The 6,557-nt window shown below is 41.0% G+C and overlaps 1 pseudogene; it reads right to left on the bottom strand.

Annotated features, from left to right (window-relative positions):
• Positions 1–1,163: 1,163 nt before the first annotated feature.
• LOC102244177 lies at positions 1,164–5,938 on the bottom strand (annotated as a pseudogene).
• Positions 5,939–6,557: the final 619 nt, after the last annotated feature.

Genomic DNA, 6,557 nt, shown 5'->3' with positions numbered 1-6,557 from the left:
CAGACTGGTGCAGCCACTATGGAAGACAGTATGGAGTTTCCTCAAAAAACAAAACATGGAACTCCCATTTGACCCTGTGATCCCACTTCTAGGAATATATCCCAAGAAACCAGAAACACCAATCAGAAAGGATATGTGCACCCATATGTTCATAGCAGCACAATTCACCATAGCTAAGATTTGGAAACAGCCTAAGTGCCCATCAGTAGATGAATGGATTAGAAAACTGTGGTACATCTACACGATGGAATACTATGCTGCTGTAAAAAAGAAGGAACTCTTACCATTTGCAACAGCATGGATGGAACTGGAGAGCATTATGCTAAGTGAAATAAGCCAGTCAATGAAGGAAAAATACCACATGATCTCACCCATTTATGGATAATAAAAACCATAATAAACTTTTGAACAAAAATAGATACAGAGGCAGAGCTGCCTCGAACAGACTGTGGAACTACAGCGGGAAGGCCAGGGAGGGTTGGGGGGCTGTGGGAGGGAGGGTAAGAGATCAACCGAAGGACTTGTATGCATGCATATAAGCATAACCAATGGACATAAGACACTGGGGGGTAGGGGAGGCCGGGGGATTGTCAAGGGCTGGGGACAAAAAAATAAGGAGACATATGTAATACTCTTTGTAATACTTTAAGCAATAAAAAAGAAAAAAAATAGTGTTGAGAAAAATAAAGGCAGAAACTAGCAATAGATTCCTAGTACAGGCCTGACATGATGGTGGTCTCATGAAAGAGGATCACACCCTACGTACAAGCAACAGAGTGGTGCTCCCAGTTGATCTGCAGGATGAGTAATAGGACTGATTTGGGAATGAGTGGGAGTGGGATCTGACATTATTAGCCTTTTCCCATACAACCTGGTACTCCACAGGCCCCATGCACAAAGCAGACTCAAAAATTCTATGAGATAAGGGGATTCTACTCCATTTCTCTATTCTTGATCCACCTTCTCCAGGTCTAACAGGTGACTGATCAAGCCACTGGTTATAGCCACACCTCCACCCATCTCCTACTTTTGTACAAAGGCATGGCAAGCATGGACACGGAAGACCATCAGGGCTGGGGCACCTCTAGGTGTTGCTGGGTTGGAGTTGTCTCACCTACAGCAGCCAGGCTGAGACAGCTTGTTTTAGGATATCCAAGGCAAAGCTAACTCCACACACTCAGGTACTTCCAGCCTTGGATCCAGGATTTGAACACTGGGGAGTAGGGGGGAGCTCAGCTTACAGCCCACAGTTGTTCAAAGCCATGAGATCATCAACCAGCAGGAAAAGGTAGGTCAGCACACTCACTGCAATTACCATAAAAAAATTGGTGTAGCTCCAGATGGCCAGAGCCTGGCTAAACTTGAAACCTTGGTTCTGGGTGTTTCCCAGCCTCCACCCACCCCCTTTCCGGGGTTTCACTTATATGGTCATCCACCAGGTAGGCATTAATGAAGTGGGCCAACAGGTTACAGGCCCCACAAGAAAACCATAATTCACAGAAGGTGAGGGATGAAGCTGATAACATGTCCCAGCAGCCCCTCCTTTTTTTAAATGTTCCCAGTGGAGCTCAGCACACCACTGTACTTGGCCTCCTATAATACAGATTGGACCATAAAGCACATTGAGATCGTGAGTGTGAGGTCAAGAAAAAAGCCTCTTTTTCCTTGCTGTCACCTTCCACAATTTATGAAAAGCACCTGGTAATTAAACCTCAATATTGTTAGCTCCTCTGATTCAGACAGCTCCTTTGTTCAAAATACAAGACAAGTTATTTTCAAGGCTACATTCTTTTAAAATTTTAATTATTTATTTATTTATTAAAAATTTTATTGTTGAGAATATTATATATGTCCCACTTTCTCCTCATTGACCTCTTCTACCTTACCCCTGCCCCCAACTCCAGACCTTTACCACCCTATTGTCTGTGTCCATGGGTTATGCACACATGCATACAAGTTCTTCGGTTCATCTCTTCCCACCTACCCACCCTCCCCTGCCTTCCCTCTGAGGTTCAAAAGTCTGTTCCATGTTTATATGTCTCTGCATCTATTTTGTTTGTCAGTTAATTTTGTTCATTAGATTCCACATATGAGTGAGATCATGTGATACTTACCTTTCTCTGACTAGCTTATTTTGTTTAGCATAATACTCTCCAGGTCCACCTATGCTCTTGCAAATGGTAAGAGTTCTTTCTTTTTTACAGCTGCATAATATTCCATTGTGTAAATATACCACAGATTTTTTATCCACTTACCTGCTGATGGGCACTTAGGCTGTTTCTAAAACTTAGCTGTTTTAAACTGCACTGCTATGAACATAGGGGTGCATGTATTCTTTATGATTTCTTAGGATATATTCCTAGATGTGGGATCACTGGGTCAAATGGGAGTTCCATTTTTAATTTTTTGAAGAAACTCCATACTGTTTTCCACAGAGGTTACACAAGTTTGCATTCCCACCAGCAGTATACTAGGGTTCCCTTTTTTCTACATCCTTGTCCACACTTGTCGTTTGTTGATTTGTTGATGATAGCCATTCTGACAGGTGTGAGTTGGTACCTTATTGTTGTTTGATTTGCATCTCTTTGATTAATGACTTTGAACATTTTTTCATATGCCTCTTAGTGTTTTGTATTTCCATTTTAGAGAAGTGTCTATTTAGGTCCTTTGCCCGTTTTTTAATTGGGTTGGTTGTCTTCCTTTTGTTAACTTGTATGAATTCCCTATCTATTTAGGAAATTAACCCCTTATTGAATGTATCATTGGCAAATATGTTCTCCCATGCAGTGGGAGTTATTTTGTTTATAGTTTCTTTTGCTGTGCAAATGCTTTTTATTTTCTTGTGGTCTCATTTGTTTATTTTCTCCTTAGTTCCCATTGTCCTAGGGGATGTATGCTTAAACATATTGCTATGAGAGATATCTGAGATTTTACTGTCTATGATTTCTTCTAAGATTTTTATGGTTTCATGTCGTACATTTAAGTCTTTTACCCATTTTGATTTCATTCTTTTGTATGGTGTAAGACAGTGATGGTGAACCTATGACACGCGTGTCAGAGGTGACACGTGAACTCATTTTTTTGGTTGATTTTTCTTTGTTAAATGGCATTTAAATATATAAAATAAATATCAAAAATATAAGTCTTTGTTTTACTATGGTTGCAAATATCAAAAAATGTCTATATGTGACACGGCACCAGAGTTAAGTTAGGGTTTTTCAAAATGCTGACACGCCGAGCTCAAAAGGTTCGCCATCACTGGTGTAAGATGATGGTCTATTTTCATTTTTTTTTGCATGTACCTCTCCAATTTTTCCAACACCATTTATTGAATAGACTGTCTTTTTTTAATATATATTTTATTGATTTTTCACAGAGAGGAAGGGAGAGGGATAGAGAGTTAGAAACATCAATGAGAGAGAAACATCAGTCAGCTGCCTCCTGCCCACCCCCAACTGGGGATGTGCCTGCAACCAAGGTACATGCCCTTGGCCGGAATCGAACCTGGGACCTTTCAGTCCGCAGGCCGACGCTCTATCCACTGAGCCAAACCGGTTAGGGCTGAATAGACTGTCTTTACTCCATTGTATGCTCTTGCCTTCTTTGTCAAATATTAATTGAGCATTATGGCATGGTTCTACTTCTGGATCCTCTCTTCTGTTATATTGATTTATATGCTTGTTCTGTGCCATTACCAGGCTATTTTGAATGCAATGCTTTGTAGTATTACTTGATACCCGGTATTGTGATCCCTCCAACTTTGTTCTTCTTTCTCAAGATTGCTGCAGCTATTCAGAGTGTTTTTTGACTCCATAAAAAAATTATGGTTTTTGTTCTAGGTCTCTGAAATGTGCTGTTGGTATTTTAATAGGGATTGCACTGAATCTATAGATTGCTTTAGGTAGTATGAACATTTAAATGATGTTGATTCTACCAATCAATGAACACAGTATATTCTTTGAAAGGATAAACAAGATTGGTGAAGCTCTATCCAGACTCACTAAGAAGCAAAGAAAGGACCTAAATAAACAAAAGCAGAAATGAAAGAGGTGAAATAACAACTGACCCCACAGAAATACAAAGGATAGTACAAAAATACTATAAATGATTTTATTCCAACAAACTGGACAACCTGGACAAAATGGACATATTCCTAGGAAAATACAATATTCTAAAACTCAATCAGGAAGAACCAGAAATCCTGAATAGGCTGATAACTACTGATGAAATTGAAGCAGTAATAAAACTCCCCGCAATCAAAAATCCTGGCCTGGAAGGCTTCACAAGGAAGTTAATCAAACAATCAAAGAACACCTACCCTCCTCAAACTATTCCAAAAAATTCAAGAGGAAGAAACACTTCCAAGATCTTTCTATGAGACCAGGATTACCCTAATTCTAAAACCAGATAAAGCCACTACAAAGAAACAGAATTACAGGCCAATATCCCTGATGAACATTGATGCTAAAATCCTCAACCAAATATTAGCAAATCAGATCCAGCAATATATTAAAAAGATCATACATCATGACCACGTGGGATTTATTCCTGGGATGCAAAACTGTTACAATATTTGCAAATCAATAAGCATGATACATTATATAAACATATTGCAGGACTAAAATCAAGGTTACATTCTTGTATACCTCTCCTCTTTGATATTTTTACAACTCAAGGATAATTTGCATCAAGGAGTCTCTAGTTAATAGAAACTCCTCCCCACTCCAATAAGCCTCTCTTGAACTCTTCATAACTTTACTATAAGCATGTTTTATAGGCTTGTGAAAAATACTGATAAAACACTTCTCTAGGACATCTGCAAGACTGTTTCAACCCCAAATCCCCCTCCTTTCCTTGTCACATAGCAACAGTAGCCATTACCCTTTAAAAGATCAGGCCACTGTTTATTACTTGTCCTTGAAATGATTAGTAATGTACTAGCCCTTACCCTTCAGGGAAAGTAAAATAAATTTTCTCTCTGCATCTATTTCTTCTCTCAGTTGTGAATTCTTTTACAGCCTGCATCATCATCTCCTAGGAGGTCTCCTTCACCACTTTCCTCAGAGAAGTCTTCATGTCATCCTTGTTTGAATTCTGCATGATCTCTTCTGGAGGAAAAACGTTTTTCATGCTTCCCCATGTCACAGTAGAGAGGGTGTTGGACATCAACTGGGGACTCAGGTCTGGAGCAGCCCTATCTTTCCATCCACTTGAACAATTTCCTTGGCAAGTGTCGAGTAACACTTCCTCCACGTTCTGCATGGAGTAGGGTTCGGTACCTGAAAGAGGAGCCGCACAACAAATGAGAGAAAAAGACACGAGATAATTTTGCAATATTGGAGGACCAGGCGGGCAAGTCCCGAAGGACTTCCACACATGCTCAGGCTCCTCCAATCTTTTATTGATCTGTAGTAGCCCTTAGGGTAAGGAAGTTTCAATGACACACAGATCAGCAGACAATTTCCAGGAGTAGACAAAAGTATCTGATTAACTCATCAATAGATTTCCGGGAGTATCTGATTAACAATAATCAACAAGGATCTACATAAGTATCTAAGGAATTAAGGGAACTAAGGTGGGGATGCTTCAACTATTATTACCTAAATTAACTGAGTGGTTCCTAGATTAACTGGGTGGTGCACAGCCCTGACCTTTGCTAGGACTTTCAAGCCCTGACCTTTACTAGGACTTTCAATGGCTACTAGTTTTTGGGGGGGTCTCTGTCTAAACTCAGCTAGTGAAGACAATGAATGGATTCCGGCATCCAAGGTAAAGAAATTCAGTGGAAAGAGGAGCTTCCTCCCCAACACATTGGTCCCAGTGGTGGGGGGCATCAGCTCATAACCTACCTGAATGAGCAGTTTCATGTAAAGCAGTAAATGACTGAGCACTGTCATAACCATGCCCAGCACCAAAAGAGCCATGGTGGCCGGGCTGCCTGGCAGGTCAAGGATGGCACAGGTGTATGGCAGATGGTGAGCCAGACCTTGCCACTGTTGGGCAGGGAGATCCGGCTCTGCCTTCAGCCATCCCTAGGGCACTACCCAAGTTCTGTATGCTTGTTCATGGCTCTTTCTCTGGTCTGGGTAATTTTCCTATGTGCATTTGTAGATAGTACTGAGCCAATAATTCAAGGTGTGAACTCTGAGAAAAAAGACACCTACTAAGAAGGGTGTCTAGTGTCTAACTGGGCTCAAATAAAAAAAAATTCTTGCAGCCATTTCTACATAGGGCCTCTCACACAAATCACACTTTAGGTAGAGGCCTGCAGTAAATCATCTGTCTGCCTGTGCACTGAACTGCCTGCCTGCACTGTGTTTTTGCCACCTGCGCCAGCTATTGTAGATGAGTTCCTGGAATCCTATTTCAACCAATAGGACTGAAGCTTTCCCCATCCAATCAGAGCTGTGCAGCTCCGACCAACCAGAGCAGCTCTATTCTGACTAATCAGAACAGTGCCTCTTGGACCAGTCAAACTGCAAGGATTTGGATCCTCATTTGCATGAGAACAGACCAATCAGGGACCAGGGGTGGGGACTTCAGTCCATATTAGCCAG

This window comes from Myotis brandtii, unplaced genomic scaffold (genome assembly GCF_000412655.1).
Source record: "Myotis brandtii unplaced genomic scaffold, ASM41265v1 scaffold1291, whole genome shotgun sequence".
NCBI lineage: Eukaryota > Metazoa > Chordata > Mammalia > Chiroptera > Vespertilionidae > Myotis > Myotis brandtii.
Note: the sequence above shows the minus strand (reverse complement) of the source record. Positions and strands in the feature narration are given on the sequence as shown.